The 19,439-nt window shown below is 40.6% G+C and overlaps 1 protein-coding gene across 4 annotated transcripts in view; it reads right to left on the bottom strand.

Annotated features, from left to right (window-relative positions):
* Positions 1-18,393, bottom strand: part of FKBP5 (FKBP prolyl isomerase 5) — a 116,148-nt gene extending 97,755 nt beyond the window's left edge. For 2 of the 4 annotated variants that reach the window (XR_004057007.1, XM_030929658.1), the window contains exon 1: positions 18,206-18,393. The gene's annotated coding sequence lies outside the window, so the exon portion shown is untranslated. Of the gene's footprint in view, positions 1-17,495; positions 17,610-18,205 lie in introns of those variants that run through there. The other 2 variants (XM_030929659.1, XM_030929660.1) reach the window with 2 other exon arrangements.
* Between the last annotated feature and the right edge of the window lie 1,046 nt (positions 18,394-19,439).

The following is a 19,439-nucleotide window of genomic DNA, read 5'->3' on the forward strand; positions in this document are numbered from 1 at the left end:
GCTTGCAGTGAGCTGAGATCCGGCCACTGCACTCCAGCCTGGGCGACAGAGCGAGACTCCGTCTCAAAAAAAAAAAAAAAAAAAAAAAAAGAAAAAGAAGGAAAAAAAAAAAATATATATATATATAATGAATTAAAGAATCTAGAATACAGTCATATTAAAAATGGAAAAGTGAAATGAACATACTTTATAATGGAAAAGACAGCCTATAAAGCACCTACCATTATATTGAAGGTCCCTACTTTTAGGAGACACAAATAAAATAATAATAAAGGGAAGGAACAAGGTAGCCAAATCGTATCTATAAAATGAAAGTGAAAATGTCAATTATCCCTCTCTCTCTCAAGTTACCAGAATTGCAGGATAAATACCTAAAGTTAAATTACAAAAAACTTCATATTCTAAGAATGAAGTTAACAGCAAAATGTATTACTACGTAAATTAGTAGCACACCCATAAATATAGTTTAACAAATTTTTTTCAAACAGCAATAAAATAATTCAACATAAGAAAACATTTAAAAAATAGAAACAGAAGTTCCAACACATTATATGAAGGGGCTAAGAGAAACCTACACACACAAGCTCAGCCCTCAAAAGAACCCTAAAATCTAATTCTGAAGCACTTATCTTTTTCTTTTTCTTTTTCTTTTTCGCTCTGTCACCCAGGCTGGAGTGCAGGGGCACGATCTCGGCTCGCTGCAAGCTCCGCCTACCGGGTTCACGCCGTTCTCCTGCCTCAGCCTCCGAGTAGCTGGGACTACAGGCGCCCGCCACCATGCCCGGCTAATTTTTTGTATTTTTAGTAGAGGCTGGGTTTCACTGTGTTAGCCAGGATGGTTGTGATCTCCTGACCTCGTGATCCGCCCGCCTCAGCCTCCCAAAGTGCTGGGATTACAAGTGTGAGCCACTGCGCCCGGTCACTATCTTCTCTCTTAATAGAATAATTAGAAGATAAAATTTGTTGGCCGGGCGCAGTGGCTCAAGCCTGTAATCCCAGCACTTTGGGAGGCCGAGACGGGCGAATCACAAGGTCAGGAGATCGAGACCATCCTGGCTAACACGGTGAAACCCGGTCTCTACTAAAAAATACAAAAAACTAGCCGGGCGAGGTGGCGGGCGCCTGTAGTCCCAGCTACTCGGGAGGCTGAGGCAGGAGAATGGCATAAACCCGGGAGGCAGAGCTTGCAGTGAGCTGAGATCCGGCCACTGCACTCCAGCCTGGGCGACAGAGCGAGACTCCGTCTCAAAAAAAAAAAAAAAAAAAAAAAAAAAAGAAGATAAAATTTGTTATAAAGGGTAATCATCCAAATACAAAACAAGTTACAGATCAGAAAAGGGGGAAAAAATCCCCTTTTACCTTCAGAAAAATGAAGACAAGAAAAAGAAACCAAACCATGAGAAATATAAATAAATAATCTAATACAAGGTATTGAGGACATGGAAAAAAGTTTTGTATAGGCATTTGTGAATTATACAATTCAACTTCACAGTGTTTAAAAATAAGGAAGAAAAATCAATATTTCAGTAAAAAGCAATCTAGTCCAGAAGCTTGTTTTTTTCTTTCTTTTTTTTTAGAAATAATGTGGCAGATTGCAGAGGTTTAGGACATCTTTATGTAACCCAGGCCAATTTTTACTTCTTTAATCATGGGAAAGAATACAGAACATGAAAAGTTTACCATTTGTAAAATGATTTCTTGATTATGCTTATAGCAACTGAAAAGTATTTGTCGCGGGGCACGGTGGCTCACGCCTCTAATCCCAGCACTTTGGGAGGCCAAGATGGGTGGATCAGGAGGTCAGGAGATCGAGACCATCTGACCAACACGGTGAAACCCCGTCTGTACTGGAAAAAAATACAAAAAATTAGCTGGCGTAGTGGCATCTGTAGTCCTTGCTACTGGGGGGCTGAGGCAGGAGAATGGCATGAACCCGAGAGGCGGAGCTTGCAGTAAGCCAAGATGGTGCCACTACACTTCAGCCTGGGCAATATGCAAATGTTCAAAATGCAGAGAGGGCAAATGTATTTAAACATATGCTTCGAGGGAAGAAAAGGAAGTGATATGATAGTGAATTGGTGATTGGGAATTAATATATATGAGAAAAAATTACCAGCCCTGTAAAAGGGAAGACAATATTTATGGAGCAACTGGTATGGCCAGACACTAAGCTTAGGGCTTTATATATACATTCTATCACATTACATATAGGTAGAAAAACAATGTAGAAGAAAATGCTTGAATACATAACATATCATTATGTGTTGTGTGTGGCATATATTAAAATCTGAGAGATTGGCTGGGTGCAGTGGTTCCTGCCTGTAATCCCAGCATTTTGGGAGGCCAGGGCAGGCAGATCACTTGAGGCCAGGAGTTTGAGACCAGCCTGAGCAACAGAGTGAGACTCCATCTCTATAGAAAATTTAAAAATTAGCCAGGTGCAGTGGTGTGCACCTTTAGTCCCAACTACTTGGGAGGCTGAGGTGGGAAAAACGCTTGAGCCTGGGAAGGAACTTTGATTGTGCCACTGCACTCCAGACTGGGCAACAGAACAAGACCCTGTCTCAAAAAAAAAAAAGAAAAAGAAACAAAAGTCCACTCTTTTGAGAATACTATTTATGTTTATAATACTATTATATTTATAATTTACAACTCCAAAAATGAAAGCAAGAAACCCTCTTCTTTTCAAAGCGGATTTTTGAGTCTTGGTTTTAAGCATTAAGAATAGTGACGCTCATCTGAGAAATACAATCATGGGCTTATTAATAAGGTTGAATTATTATCATATAGTTTCTGGTAGTAAAATTTTTTGTCTTGGTGCTTAATAGTAGTAACAAAAATTTATTTATTGTACTAGTATAATTCCCACCCAGATGGCTGAGAATTACACTGAGATGATAGTAAAAAATAGCCTTCGTCTAGCCCTGAAAGGGGCAGCCCTGCTCATTCATTAGCTGTGGATCTTGAGCATGTGTCTCTACTTCCTCTGAATCTCAGTTTCCTCATCTGTAAAACAAGATAGCTAGACTAGAGGATGGTTCCCTTCCTTCTTCCCCTTCTCCCTCTCTTTAGTCCTTTCCACTTCATGGCTTGATGATTTAGGATCTAGACTGGGGTTTTGAGGACAGAGAGGAAACACTAGCAGAAACCCACTAAACTTTGAAGAAAAGAAGTAAGGATTATGTAAACAACTAGAATACGGAGAAAAAGAGAAAAGGCAAACACATTTACAAAAATAAATGAACAAATAAAGAGGCATAATGGCTCAATCTAGAAGATTATGAGCTTTACTATCAAAATTAGCTTGAATAGAAGTTTCAGTTATTTTGAAATCAAGAAAGGTAGAGATGCTGCAGATACAGACTTGGAAATTATCTGTAACACATAAGAGTTGACAAATAACCCAAGAATCTTTCCAAGTTCCCTCAGTACATATGGAAGAGATGTCACACTTCTTGGCTTAATCATTCATAACTCTGCTCCGACGTATTCATCCACTATTTTCCCACAAGCTATCCCTCTGGCCAATTTGGCTTCATCATTTCAAACAAACCCTTCACTGTTACTCAATGTTCTATCTGAAATGCATTCTCCCTTCTCTCAACTTATTAATAATAATTTATCAAGCCCTAACAATGTTTGCGGAACTATTCTAAGTGTTTTACGTGTATTAACTCATTTAATTCTCTCAACAATCCTAGGAGAGAGATCACATCACTTGCTTAAGATGACACAGTAACAGAACTAGGATTCAAACACAAGCAGTCTGGCTCCAAGGAGACTGTCAACTTGCTAATTAGTCCTTCAAAGCTGAGATCAAGCTCTGTCACCTTCCTGAAGTTCTCATTTGCTGAGCAATTATTCCTGCCTCTTGAACCCTTAAGTAAACCACTCCTTTGCCACTTACCATTGGATCTAGGTTGTTAATTATCTTTTGTGCGTATGTTCTGTCTTTTCTGAGAGCAGGATCATGTCCTGTTCATTTTGTTAACCCTATTTAGAACCTACCAGAACTTAATCAATATCTGCAACAGAGCAGTACCTATTAATGAAACTACAATAGTATTTAATATTTACTGAAGACATACTAGGAGCTGAGCTAAGCGCTTTACACGTATTGTCTCATTTAATCCTCACAACAACCTTGAGATAAGTGCTCTTTTTGTCCCTCTCGCATGTTATAGTTGAGGAAACTGAGACTTAAGAGAAAATAAGTATTTTATCCCATATCACAAAGTGGTAGTGATAAGATTCACTGAAGTCTTATAGGAGTCTATACCATACTGTAGGCTGGGTGCGGTGGCTCACGCCTGTAATCCCAGCACTTTGGGAGGCCGAGGCAGGTGGATCACAAAGTCAGGAGTTCGAGACCAGCCTGACCAACATGGTGAAACCCCATCTCTACTAAAAATACAAAAATTAGCTGGGCATGGTGGCACGTGCCTATAATCCCAGCTACTCCGGAGGCTGAGGCAAAAGAACTGCTTGAACCTGGGAGGCAGAGGTTGCAGTGAGCCAAGATCACGCCACTGCACTCCAGCCTGCGTGACAGAGAAACACTCCATCTCAAAAAAAAAGAAAAAAAAGAGTCTATACCGTACTCTTAATCCCCAGCCTACCACATAACACCTCAAGGGAAGAAAGCATCAATCCTAACAATTCAATTCAACTTGCACTTAGCAGCAGCAATACTTCAGCATTACTGAATACTGTGGATTTAGAATTAGAAGTTCAGCTCTGCCTTCAAGAAACTCACAGTCCATTATGACTTCAGGATCAAACTTTTATCATGACAAAAGTCATCATCATCAAAACTTAGGACTTTAACTTATATTTTAGGGGCAAAATCAAAGCAATCCTTGGAATTCTCTTTTACACCATTCCTTCTACCCTCAGGCTTGCCCACCCCCTCTAACCCTAGGACTCATCTCTTTAGCTGCTGTATAACAGAGTAGAAGGGGCCTATTAATCCTAACAACTATTGGGACACCTGAATTTAAATCAGTAATAGCTTAGACTCAAGGGTCTATCTGATAAATTCCAGTCATAATGAAATTTGAGTAATAAAGGACAGCTGGAAAAAAGCAGCAGCAAGAAGAGAAAAGAGGGATTTGACATCATACTGTAAAGCAAATAGAAAAAGAAAAGGCAAGAAAAGCAAGAAAGTGGATACCAATATTAATAGAAGGTGAAAGTAAGGGTCCAGGATAAATTCAGTGGAGAAACATAGATACATCTAAATCCACTTTATAAATGCTGACTCCTTTATTTCTTTTCCTAACTGCTAATGGAAACAAAAAAATATGTATGTGAAACAGCCCCTGAAAAATCATTAACTAGGAACATATTATAAATTAGGAGTTTTTTTCCTGAGAAACCACTCATCTTAGAATTTCAGAACTGCAGAGGGTCCTTAAGACACTACCTAAAATCCAACCCACTCATTTTATAAATAAAGGCTCGGAATGGTTAAGTAATTTTAACACACCCAAGATCACACAGCAATTTAGTGGCAACAGTCCTGAATCTCATTCCAGTGTCTATCCTACCATACCAGGCTTCCCAGGGATGTTTTTCTCCTTTTTCCACCCTTAATAATCATTAAATTAATTTCTGCATAAGCATTTCCAAATCCCTATATTATCTGTAGTTCCGGCAGAAGAAAATAATCAGATGTTCTGAATTATCCAGGGTAATACAGTATTTCATTCTCTTATCCCCAAAGTCAGTAATTACTTAAACTGGGTCTTGGTTCGTACCAGGAAGAAATTTTAACATTTCCCCAAAGGGCAGAAATAAGAAAGAAATCTCCATAAACTGACCAAAAACAAGTCGAAACTACTGACCATCTGGAAAGGAATCAGGCCCAAGACCCCTGGAAGCTAGACAGCTGCTAGTGGGAAGAACAAAGGAGATCACTTAAAATCTCATTTCTATTTTATCTCCTCCCAACTAAGCTCAAGCTCCTTTCTTTCTGACAAACCAATTCCAGAAGCCTGCAAAGAGAAGGCAGAGTAATGAAATAGAGTGTCATGTCATTTTCAGCAAAGGTGGATTTTTTTTTTTTTTTTTTTTTTTAAAGATGGAGTCTCACTCTGTCGCCCAGGCTGGAGTGCAATGGTGCAATCTCAGTTCACTACTAGCTCTGCTTCCCGGGTTCACACCATTCTTCTGCCTCAACCTCCCAAGTAGCTGGGACTATAGGTGCCTGCCAACACGGCCGGCTAATTTTTTTGTATTTTTAGTAGAGACAAAGTTTCACCGTGTTAGCCAGGATGGTCTCGATCTCCTGACCTCGTGATCCGCCCGCCTCGGCCTCCCAAAGTGCTGGGATTACAGGTGTTAGCCACCGCACCCAGCCCAGAAAAGGTGGATTTTTAAAGGGCATTATCTTGGTCAGGAAATATGAGACATGGGATAAGAAGAGAGTCTTCAAGTAAAACCAAAGACCTGCACTTTCTCCCATAAAAACATTAGAAAGTCCTGAAAATGTGTTATATATACTCGGTTCAGCATTTCCCCTACTACAAAGCACTTGCAGATATTCTGGGCTGGGAGGAAGTCATCCTGGGCCACAATCTGTGGTCTAAGAAAGTCTGCTGCTCAAACTCCTTGAAAAATCATGGGCATTGCCAGTCACCACTACTCACCAGGTTATCTGAGCTGAGTGATTTGGCAATCTTACATATCACCTTGGTTTAAATATAATTATTACCTACTCCTTAAAAATGATGTGTCTGCCTAAAGGCTGACTGAAGCCTTTTTTTTTTTTTTTTTGTAATTTGATTTTTTAAAACAGAGGCTCTCTCTGTCATCCAGACTAGAGTCCAGTGGCACGATCATGGCTCACTGCAGCCTCAACCTTCTGGGTTCAAGTGACCCTCCCACGTCAACCTCTCGAGTAGCTGGGACTACAGGCATGTGCCCCCACACTGAGGCCTTCTCTGGAAGGGAAGAAAACGTCCTATTTTACATCGGGGGCATATCTTAATTTTGATATGTATGAAGTTCATTATAGATTCAGGATAACATCCTGCTTTAACCAAATTAGGACAAGTGTAGTGAAAATCAAAAGGACAAAAAGATAAAGAGATATAAAGTTAGAAACAAAAGAATTTAGTGACTCACTGAGTTTAAGAAGGAAAAGTCAAAATGACCAATAAGAATAATGGAGTCATTAACAGCTAAAGAGGGAAGTCGGGAAGATAAGTGTTTTGGCTTGAGGGAGTGGGGAGGGGTCATGTTGGCATACAGCTGCTACAGAGATGGTATTTAAATGCATTTCATTTCAAGACATAGGTGAATATTTAGACCTCAAGGTTAGACAGTGATGTAGGTTTGGGGCCTAAAAAAGGGGTGGTAGTTAAAGCACTGCAATGATTAAGGTTTTAGAGAAAGAAAAGGCAACAGAAGAACATTTAGACAACTGCATTCCTAAGATATTACACTAACCTAACTTTCCAGATAAACAATACCTTATTCTACAGATACAGAGTACTTAAACTAATTTATTCTAATGAAAAGTATAAAAATTAATCTTTCTTTTTCTTTTCCAGGCTATGAATTGACAAAAAGAAGCTAAAGACAAAAACAGTTTCATAATTACCATTTGTCCAAAGTCAATCTCTGAGCTAAAACACAATGTTTTCTATGTTTCTTTACTTATAACAAAATTTTGGGCAAAAACTCAGAAAAAACGGGTACACCAATACTACCACTGTTTTATGATCTCTGTGAGAATTTAACAGTGTAAAATAGCACATGGCTGGACACAGTGGCTCACGCTTGTAATCCCAACACTCTGGGAGGCCAAGGCAAGAGGACAGCTTGAGCCCAGGATTTTAAGACCAGCCTGGGCAACACAGTGAGACTCTGGCTCTACAAAAAAACTTAAAAATTAGCTGGTCATGGTGATGCATGCCTGCAGTCCCAGCTACTGTGGAGGCTGAGGTGGGAGGACTGTTTGTGCTTAGGAGGTCAAGGCTGCAGTGTGCTATGATTTTACCACTGCACTTCAACCTGAGCAACAAGTAGGACTCCATCTCAAAAAAATATATAAAATAGGCCAGGCGCGGTGGCTCAAGCCTGTAATCCCAGCACTTTGGGAGACCAAGACAGGCAGATCACGAGGTCAGGAGATCGAGACCACCCTGGTTAACACGGTGAAACCCCGTCTCTACTAAAAAAAATACAAAAAACTAGCCGGGTGAGGTGGCGGGCGCCTGTAGTCCCAGCTACTCAGGAGGCTGAGGCAGGAGAATGGCGTAAACTCGGGAGGCGGAGCTTGCAGTGAGCTGAGATCCGGCCACTGCACTCCAGCCTGGGCAACACAGTGAGACTCCGTCTCAAAAATATATATAATATATATAACATATATATAACATATAACATATATAACATATATAATATATAACATATATAACATAACATATATAACATATAACATATAACTAATATATATAATATATAACATATAACTAATATATAATATATAAATCTATATTATATATATTGTATAATATATAACATATATATAATATATAGTATAATATATAACATATATAATATATATAATATATAATATATTATATATTTTATATATAATATATTATATATATAATAAAATAACCAAAATGTCAGTAATTAATGAATCTGGGGAATGGGTACATGGAGGTTCATTAAAGAATCTGGAGTGGGGTATATGGAACTTCATTAGACAATTCTCTACAGTTCTGTGTATGTGTGCAACTTTCATAATAAAAAGTCTAAAAAGGTCTACTTACAGATACTTTTTAAATCCTATCTTCAGGTAAGGCTGACCATTCTAAACAAAATTCTGGCAGATACTTTTCAAATAATGTTTTCTTCATTCTTGATAGATCAATTAAACACCATAATGAAATGGACCATAAAAGGGGAAAAGGCCTAGTCTGTCATTTCAGAGAAACATGAACATGTTTATTACATGGAAGAAGTTAGTCCTTTTATCCATGTTGATTGATATCAGACATCTGTCATTCTTCAAAGAATTATGTTTTTGTTGAAAAAATATAGATTAAACAAGTAAAGAAAATGTGGTATACATACACAATGGAATACTACTCAGCCATTAAAAAGGAATGAAATCATGTCTTTTACAACAGTGTTGATACAGCAGCTGGAGGCCATTATTCTAAGTGAACTAACTCAGGAATGGAAAACCAAACACTGCATGTTCTCAGCTATATGAGTGAGGAGATACACTATGAGTACAGTTGGCATACAGAGTGATATAATGGACTCTGGAAACTCAGAAGAGGGCAGGCGAAAGGGATAAAAAACCACATATTGGGTAAAATGTATATTACTCAGGTAACAGATGCATTAAAATCTCAGAATTCACCATGATATAATTCATCCATGTAACCAAAAACCACTTGTACTCCAAAAGCTATTGAAATAAAAAATATATTAAATTTAAAAACTTACAAATAAAAATATATAGGGCATACAACTTTATTATTTTCATGAGTAAAGGCAAAATAAATGTTTATCTTGAATATCAATGATTAATTTGTTGAAGCATCTGGTTAGCCCACCAGTTACTTCAAACATCTTCTACTCTACTATATAACCAAATAAACAACTTTCTGATGTAGATGGAAAAAAAAAAAAAGATTAAAAAAACTGAAACAGGCCAGGCATGGTGGCTCATACCTGCAGTCCTAACACTTCGGGAGGCCAAGGCGGGAGGATCACTTGAGGCCAGGAGTTCAAGACCAGCCTGAGCAACCAGCAAAACTCCGTCTCTACAATTTTTCTTTAGCCAGACATGGTGGTGCATACCTACAGTACCAGCCACTCAGGAGGCTGAGGCAGGAGAATCATTTGAGCCCAGGAGTTCCAGACTGCAGTAAACTATAATCACACTATTGTACTCTAGACTGGGCAACAGAATTAGACCCTGTTTCAAAAGAAAAAAAAGAAAAAAGAGAGAACCAATATCCATTAATTATGCCTAATACTAAATTGTAATGAACACATACTAAAAATTATATAAAATAATAAGTAGAACGGGAAAGTTGAATTTTTTTAGTCATTATTGTTTAAGCTATGATTTAAATTGATTTAATCTAAATCAAATCATACTATTGAGGCTGTGGGAACATTAAAACTAGTAGACGGTGACAGATTCACCACTTAGATTTACCACTTACCAATGATCAAGAATAGTTTAGTTTACAAACACCAATGTCTTTCCTGCCTATGAAAAATAGCACCACCCAAAAACAACAACCAGATTTGTATGCCTCCTCTTCTTTGGTTAAGTTCTAGGATAGTAAAAACTGTTCATGTCTGTGCAACAGCTAGCACACTGTAGGTGTACAACTCTTTTAACAGAAACAGTCCCAACTTCCAATTCCCAGAAAGCTATTGCTGGGTTTGTCGCATTCCCTAGGTGACACGTGTAGGATAACAAAACAAAGCAGGTTTTCCTTGCAGGCAGTTCTACCTTGAATCATTTTGAGGATCCTGTTTCTTCTAACAGAAACATGTCATGAGTCTTTAGTGAAAAGCAGTATACATATACATGAAGACAAAAGACAGTCAACGATTCTTTTTCTCATCATTATTAAACCACTAGTTAATTCCTAAGTGAGTTATTTCATGTTTTTTAGATAACAAGATCATTCTCATTTTCAACAAATTTTTTTAGCTTTCTTTCCTTTATTAAAGTAAAATTTACGTACTATAAAATCTTGTTTGAATCAGTATGTTTGAGTAAATGTATATAACAATTGGCAAAACTGGATAAAGGTATATGGAAGTTCTTTATACTAGTCTTGCAACTTTTCTGTAAGTTAAAAATTATGTGAAAACAAAGTTACCAAAAAAGTATATAATTGAATTACCATCACCAAAGTCAAGCTACAGAATATATCCATCATGCCAGAAAGTTTCCTTGTGCTCCTTTCCAGTCAACCACAACCCCTACCCAGAGGCAACCGCTGTCCTGATTTCTATCACCATACCTTAGTTTTGCCTGTTCTTGTATTTTTCATAAATGGCATCATAAACACTTACACATACTCAACTGTGCCTGGCTTCTTTTTGCTATGAACAGTATTTCTGAGATTCATCTATGTTGCTATGTGAATCACTAGTTTATTCCTACTGTGAAAAAAGCTGCTATGACCCAGTCTTTTTGTGGACATACACTTATTCCTCTTGGTACAATAAAATTTCACTGAAAAAAAGTTTTGCATATAAATATGCCTGGGAAATGAGGCAGTATAGATACTGCTACATACACATAAAACATACAGCAACTATATATACTGCTACATATAATGTAAAAAAGATATTTGATATTTATACATATGTGTAACATATGTGTAATACACACATATACATAAGCTTGAATAATTCTGATCATGCCACTGTACTCCAGTCTGGGCGACAGAGTGAGACTCCGTCTCAAAGAAAAAGAATTTATAAAGTTCATAGTGAAAGTAAATCTAAGATGGGAAAGATGAGCATCTCAATTTTTCTAAGTTTATGTTTTAACCTAACAATAATTCAAAAGAGAAACAAGTATCTCTCCCTGTAAATTGCCCTGTTACTTTTCAATGAAACACCTTTTCTCTTGTAGCAAACATCTCCTCCAAGCTAGAATTTCAACACAGTGTTACCATCCGCTAGGTAATAATTTTTATGCTAACAACAAAACCCAAAATATGTGTTCAGATTACAAGACTGTTTTTATTGTCTTGCTTTTTTAAAAAAGTTAAACATGGAAAAACTTAATTGGTTAATATCTAACATGGGTAAAGAACATTCCATGCTCATTCAGAATATATTCTGATGCAGACTCAATCTCTAGGATGTTTTCTCCATTCCAAAAAGTAACCTATCGCAGCACTATGTCCGTGCCTGGGACATCTTGACTTTCAAATTCACTGTGCAATTTTCAGCTAACAATGGAGGAAGTTCTTTAGTTTTCAGAGATAGGAACACTGAGAAACAAGTACAAATCTAACTTTTGAAAAGATCAATCTGAAATTTGCAACCCTGCTTTTGACAATGAAAGGACCATTTTCTGGGGACTACTAATTTAAAACATCTTTGAATTGCCAAGATTAAAACAGAATGCTACAAATGATTCTAGAAATTTACCACTGCCCATTTAGGATGTGCAACTACAAAACGGAAAAAACCACCCTCTTCCAGTCTGATTTTTCTTCATCTCTTATTCTTCTTTCCCAAAAATGAACAATTTCAAAAAGATACAATTCAAACATACTACATTTTTAAGCCAGGCATGGTGGCTTGAGCCTGGGATCCCAGGACTGTGGGAGGCTGAGAAGAGAGGATCACTTGAGCCCAGGAGTTTGTGTCAAGGCTGCAATTAGCCACCACACTTCAGCCTGGGTGCCAGAGCAAGACACAATCTCTTCTTAAAAAAAAAAAAAAAAAAAAAAAAAAGGCTATATATGTGTGTGTGTGTGTATATATACACACACACATATATCCCAATTTCTTTTTTAAAAAGTTTAAAACCATACATAAGCCAATCTCTTTACAAGTATGTATGTGTATATATATATCTCTCTCCCAATCTCTTTCTTAAAGTATAAAAATATATATCCCAAGTTCTTTAAAAAAAAAAAGTGTGTGTGTGTGTATATATATATATACACATATATACCCCCCCCCCCCCCAAAGTGCTGGGATCACAGACACAAGCTACCACACCTGGAGAACTTTGTATTTTTTGTAGAAACGGGGTCTTACTATGTTGCCCAGGCTGGTCTTTAACTCCTGGGCTCAAGTAACCCTCCCGCCTTGGCTGCCCCAAGTGTTGAGGTGCTGAGATTACAGGTGTGAGACATCATGCGTGGTATATATACATATATATAACTTTTTTTTTTATTGAGATTGAGTCTCACTGTGTTGCCCAGGCTGGAGTGTAGAGGCGCAATCTCAGCTCATTCCAACCTCCACCTCCCAGGTTCAAGTAATTCACCTGCCTCAGCCTCTTGAGTAGCTGGGACTAAGAGCATGCACTGCCATGACTGGCAAATTTTTTTTTTTTTTTTTTTTTTTTAGTAGAGATGGGGTTTTGCCATGTTGGCCAGGCTGGTCTCCAACTCCTGACCTCCTGGCCTGGCCTACATTTTTAATCTTAAAAAACATTATCAGAATTTCGCCATTCCTAGGCTGGGTGTGGTGGGTCACACCTGTAATCCCAGTACTTTGGGAGGTCAAGGCGGGCGGATCACCTGAGATCAGGAGTTCAAGACCAGCCTGGCCCTGGCCAACATGGCAAAACCTCATCTCTACCAAAAATACAAAAAGTAGCTGGGCATGGTGGCACACACCTGTAATCCCCGCTACTCAGGAGACTGAGGCAGGAAGAATCACTTGAACTGATGGAGGTTGCAGTGAGCTGAGACTGTGCCACTTGCATGCCAGCCTGAGCAACAGAGCAAGACCCTGTCTCAAAAAATAATAATAATAAAATAAAGAATTTGGACATTTCTTAGCTTTCACAGATGTGTGACTGTTTACTTAACCCATTATTTCACTTTGAAAATACACCATTTTCATTTTTCCAGTAATTGTACTTTTTTTTTTTTTTTTTAAAGGCAGGGTCTCATTCTGTCGCCCAGGCTGGAGTACAATGGCTTGATCACGGCTCACTGCAGCCTCAACCTCCCAGGCTCAAGTGATGCTCCCACCTCACCCTCCTAAGTAGCTGGGACTTCAGGTGCACTCCACCACACCTGGCTAATTTTTGTATTTTTGTAGAGAGGGGGTTTCACCACGTTTCCCAGGCTGGTCTTGAGCTCCTGGGCTCAAGCAATCCACCCGCCTTGGCCTCCCAAAGTGCTGGCATTACAGGCGTGAGTCACTGCACTTCGCCACCTAGAAATTTTCTAAGAAGAAAAACAGCCTTGATTAAGCCTTGATTTTGATCACAAAAATGAAAGCAACTCCAAACAACTACAATCACAATTTTCAGTATCTTTTGCCTGATTGCTTTGGAGAACTAAAATAAAATTTTATTCTTATTTTTTAAATGTTTTGATTCCAGACCAAGGGTAAAAAACAAATACAACAAATATATAGACCCCACACTCCCTCTGGTGGACCTTCACTCTCATTAACCAAATGTTTTCCAAAAGGCTGTAAGTAGGCCTAGCACTGTGTCTCACACCTATAATTCCAGCACTTTGGGAGGCCAAGGCAGGATCACTTGAGCTCAGGAGTTGGACACCAGCCTGTGCAACATAGTGAGACCTTGTCTCCACTAAAAATGGTTTTAAAAATTAGCCGGGCGTGGTGGTGTGTGCCTGTAACCCCAGCTACTTGGGACGAGGTTCGGCAGGAGGATCTTCTGAGCCTGGGAAGTCTGCAGTGAGCCATGATCACACCACAGCACTCCAGCCTGGGCAATAAAGCAAGACCCCGACTCAAAAAAAAAAAAAAAAAAAGACTAGAAGTAAATACTAAATTAAGCATAAAATGTGGGTTCTCAAACTGCTATAAGAAGTACAAATTATTTTGAGTAGTGGAATTTTAGTGTTCTAAATATTGTTTAAATATCCTTATTAATCTGTTAGTAACCTGGTAGTACATATGGCCCTACTGTAAATTATTTTAACCAGTTTCATTTGGCAGTACTGTCTTTTACATAGTAAATAAACATCTCATTTGCAAATTAAATCACACTTAAGTGGTTATTGTTTTAAATCAAGAGTTCTGTGACATACATACCACCATCCACCCAGTCGCTACTGAATGTAGATTTAATTTTCTTCATACTTTTGGGGACATGATGTCAGAATTTTAAAATGCACTAAAATGTACTGCAGAAAAATTTAGAAATATAAAATACGGAAAAAAACAAAATCTATTAATCAGCTAGGTTATAAAGTTCAAATAGTTTCATTATTATAAAATGCAGATATTTAATTGTTAAACACGAATTACAAAATTTAGTGTGTCAAATATGTATAACATAGATTATTCTTTAGGAATTATGAAAACTTATTTTAATTAACGGTCTTTAGAGGAATTCTTCATGCCAGGTACAGCAAGCATATTACCGTTAAATAAAGCAATACTAGGCAAGGCGCGGTGGCTCACGCCTGTAACACCAGCACTTTGGGAGGCCAAGGCGGGTGGATCACCTAAAGTCAGGAGTTCAAGACCAGCCTGGCCAACATGGCAAAACCCCGTCTCTACTAAAAGTACAAAAATTAGCTGGACGTGGTGGCAGGGGCCTATAGTGCCAGCTTACTCAGAAGGCTGAGGCAGGAAAATCGCTTGAACCCTGGAGGCAGAGGTTGCAATGAGCCGAGACTGCACCCTTGCACTCCAACCCGGGCAACAAAAGCGAAACTCCATCTCAAAAAAAAAAAAAGGGAATACTAATGTGTATAATAGTGCCATTTGATCTATCCTCAAAGTTAGCTGTTTTAATATAAGTCCTTGTTTTCTGTAGCTTTATTCACTTAAAAATACTTACTATCACCTCCAAACACAAAAGGAGTTAAACCTGAGGGTAAATGGCTTTAAAAACATTCCCAATGTTTATTGTGTGGATTTGAGAATTCAACTTATGCTTAATTTTGAAACTGAAATTGTGGTTGATAATTTTATGATATCATCTATTACAAGTTAAAGTAGACAACAGTCAGTAATTAAAATATCTAAAAACTGAATTTTAAAATGGTCTTTTAATTAAACTTAAAGTTAATAAAACTTTAACTTTTACAGTTAAAATACTAAAATATACTTATATGTCAATAAATATGAAATACAACTTTATTGTATGTGGTATATATACATACATCATAGAATAAGGATAAACAACTAATTATGAATAGTATTTAATATATTCAAGTACACTAAAGAGCAATTACATAAATGATCAAAAATAATGGAAGCTACAGTCTTATCCAGCTCCTTACAACTATTTACATAGAATAAGCCTTCCAAACGTGAGGATGAATCATTGTTCAACCTATCTATCCACACTAAGGATCAAAAAGCCAACTTAGCTTTTAACAGCAGTAACTTCTTCTACAGGTATACAAACAGGATGTTCTTTCTTCTCTGGACTAATTCATCCTAAGCAGAGAAGCCTTTAGGAAACTAAACTGAACCCAAAATACGCATTATTTTCCAAGAATAAACAGAAAACTAAAGATTTAATTAGATGCCTAATGCAGTATTTTAAGTTTTTCATGTTGAACTGATTAAAATTATGTTTTAAAAAAGAAATTCACCCAAAATTCCCATAACTAAAAGAATTAAAGATTCAGAAACATACAAAGACCTCATAGCTTGTTTTGGAGAAATAAAACAATAAAGACCATCTTTTTTTTTTAATCTACAATAGTCACAATTAATGATTAAAGAGTTGATGGTTCAGTGGCGAACTCTTATCAGTCATCAGCTAACTTTAATTACCTAGGCAAACAAGTAAAATGACCATTCAATGAATAATAAGCTAGCATAATTAAATCAAGATTAGCAACTTTGTTCTTAACTTAAACTTAATCTCTGAAGTATAAATCATACCTAATACAGATATCAACCAAGACACATTAGGAGAAAAAAACTTGGTAACTAAATCAAGTGTTTCTCACTAATAATGAGTATTAATAACCCTCGTTTTAAAAATGTTATTTGTACAGAATCTCTAAATTGGTCAGGGCCATAATCGTAGATTGTCAGGCAGAGGTCAGTTGGGGGAGAGATAAACAGAAAATGGTGAAGTGAAAGTATGACAATAAAAATTTCCCACCAGAATAAGAATTTTTTCAAGTCGATTCTTGGCTCTTGATTCAAACACCAAGAGAAGCAGCTCCCTTTAGAGAATTACTTTACAATTCTTTCAAGTAAAAACCCTTATGGGGGAGGTGGATAAAATCTCAGACTATTAAAAATACTTAACCAAAACATGCTTTAACTTTTTCCTTGTCCACAATCTAACAAAATGAGAAGACAATGAAAATAAACACTCCTGTCTACCCTCAGGGAGGCAAAGAAAGCTCCCATTCAGTAGTAAGCCTTATTCCACTGGAAAACATACTCCTGAAAAGTAAATCCAAAACCACGAGCTCAAACTGCTTCATGCAGAATTTACTGAACGGCGGCCAAACGCTGAACACACTGTCCTGAACCACACTGAAGGGTATCTAGAGTTCTGCATCTCCGCTTACAACTTCAACCTTACTACGCTTTCGCCACCACTGCAGAACCCGATTTTAGTGACTACGATGTTCCTGCCGGCTCGTTGATCGAAGAAAGCCACTCTGTACCCTGACGCTCGAAGTGTCTTTTTGGCAATACCGGTTTTTGACTCTTATACTGTGACCTGTACACCTTTTTGGACGATCAGTAAGGCGGAAGGCGTTTTCACGTCCCAGAACTGAAGAGCATAAGGACCCCCGGCACAGCGTTCAGCCGCCTCGCTATGGCCTGGGAGTGACGCGGATCACCTGTTAGACGGCGCTGCGCGGACTCCTCCACAAGCGGCCGACTGCGGCGATGCGGTTCCCCAACGCTTGTCCCGAGGCGGCAGGTGAAGGCGGGGACCCCCCATCCACACCCGGAGTGCGGCCACCCCGCCACCCTCCCCTCCACGGCCCCGCCAGGTGGGCGAATCCGCCCCGCGCCCGCGGCGTCCCGGCGCTCGCCTCGCCCTGGGGTACGGTTGTCCCGGCGCCCGGACCCGAAAGCGAAGTTTGGCTCCCGCCTGCAGCGGTGCCGGCTTAGGGTCCCGCCGCCTGTCCCGGACGAGCCGGGGGCCAGAGACCGGAGGCGGCGCGGGACCTGTCATCCCGGGCGGGAAACAAAAGCCCAGTGAGGACGGGCGGGCGCGACCCGCCTCGCCTCTGCCGGGAGAGGCCGGCGGGGGCGGGGAGTGGCGCCCGTGGCCACTCGGCTCTGCGCCTCCCGCGGGGAGCACCGGCCCCGCAGCCCCCGGGGCGCGGCGAGGGGCGCCGCAGTGGGGCTGGGGCCTCCCGAGCGCTCCCCTCGAGGCTTCCGGACCCCGCTCCCCCGCGACACGCGGCTCCTGGACTGCGAAGCCGCGTGGGGGTGGGAGCTGAGGCAGAGAGTGCGGCCGCGGCGGGACCTGAAAGGAGGGCGTTCGGCTCCCGGGGCGCCGCGGCCGGCCGCCCCATCTCCGCGGCCATGGCGCCGGTACCTGTCGCCGCGGGGTCTCGCCGACTCCGTCACTCACCGCCTCGCCCGCGCTCCGCTAACCCTTCAGCCCGCCCAGCAGGCCGCCCGCGCGCCGGACACCGCCGCCCGAGACTGGCAGCGCCCGCGAGCCGGCCCGAATCCCCGGGGCAGCGCCCGGCGCCGTCCCGCCCCCGCCGGCCGCAGGACCCGCCTTCCATAGGGCCCCGGGGCTGTCAGTCCGCCCCCAAAAGGCGCGCGGGCTGTCGATCCGCCTGTCCGGATTGGTGGCCGCTCGCCGTCCATGCAAATGAGGCCCCGCCCCCATTCATTGGCTTCTCCGCCTCTCCACGCCAGCCCACGTGTCTGGCCCTTGCCCTTTGTGGGGGCCATAGAGAAGGGATGGTGGAAACTGACACCCCCTCACAACATCTCTTACCTCCCGAGAAATTAATGCCTAAGCAAGCTAGTTGACTTCCCATCTGTATCGTCTCTCTGAAGGCATTGCCCCTCCTATCTGTCCACCGGGCCTACCCAGAGGCTGGAGAGGGGCAGGCCAGGCTGTTTGTTAGGTCAGCTGGCCGGGTTAGCCCTAGGAAGCAACCCCATGAAGTCTAAGATGCTCAGTCGGGACTGGGGAAATCCCACCTCGAGAACCAATTTAGCAGATATCACCTCCCTCTGGACACCCAGTAACTGTAAAGACCATACTTTCTCTTGGCTTGTTACCTTTCAAGCAGGAGATCCCAGGAGATTAAAACACGAAGAGGCCTTATGGCTGAGTTCGGCCGGGTGGGGTGGCTCACATCTGTAATCTCAGCACTTTGGAAGGCAGAGGTGGGCGCATCACGAGGTCAAGACATGGAGACCATCCTGGCCACATGGTGAAACCCGTCTCTACTAAAAATACAAAAATTAGCTGGGCATGGTGGCGCGCGCTGTCCCAGCTACCCAGGAGGCTGAGGCAGGAGAATCGCTTGAACCTGGGAGGCAGAGGTTGCAGTGAGTTGAGATCACGCCACTGCACTCCAGTGACAGAGCAAGACTCCGTGTCAAAACAAAAACAAAAACAAAATGGCTGAGTTCTTCCGCCAACTCCAAAGGGTAAACTACTGAGCAAAAGCAGGTTCAGGATGAACCTACCTTCCTCCAATCAGATGGCTACCTCTGAGTCGCTCCCATAGAGATGAAGAAGCTGCACCTGGGCCTTAGGGAGTCTCTTAACTCAACTCCCTCATTTTTGAGGAAACAGAAACCTG

Source organism: Rhinopithecus roxellana, chromosome 4 (assembly GCF_007565055.1).
Source record: "Rhinopithecus roxellana isolate Shanxi Qingling chromosome 4, ASM756505v1, whole genome shotgun sequence".
Lineage (NCBI taxonomy): Eukaryota > Metazoa > Chordata > Mammalia > Primates > Cercopithecidae > Rhinopithecus > Rhinopithecus roxellana.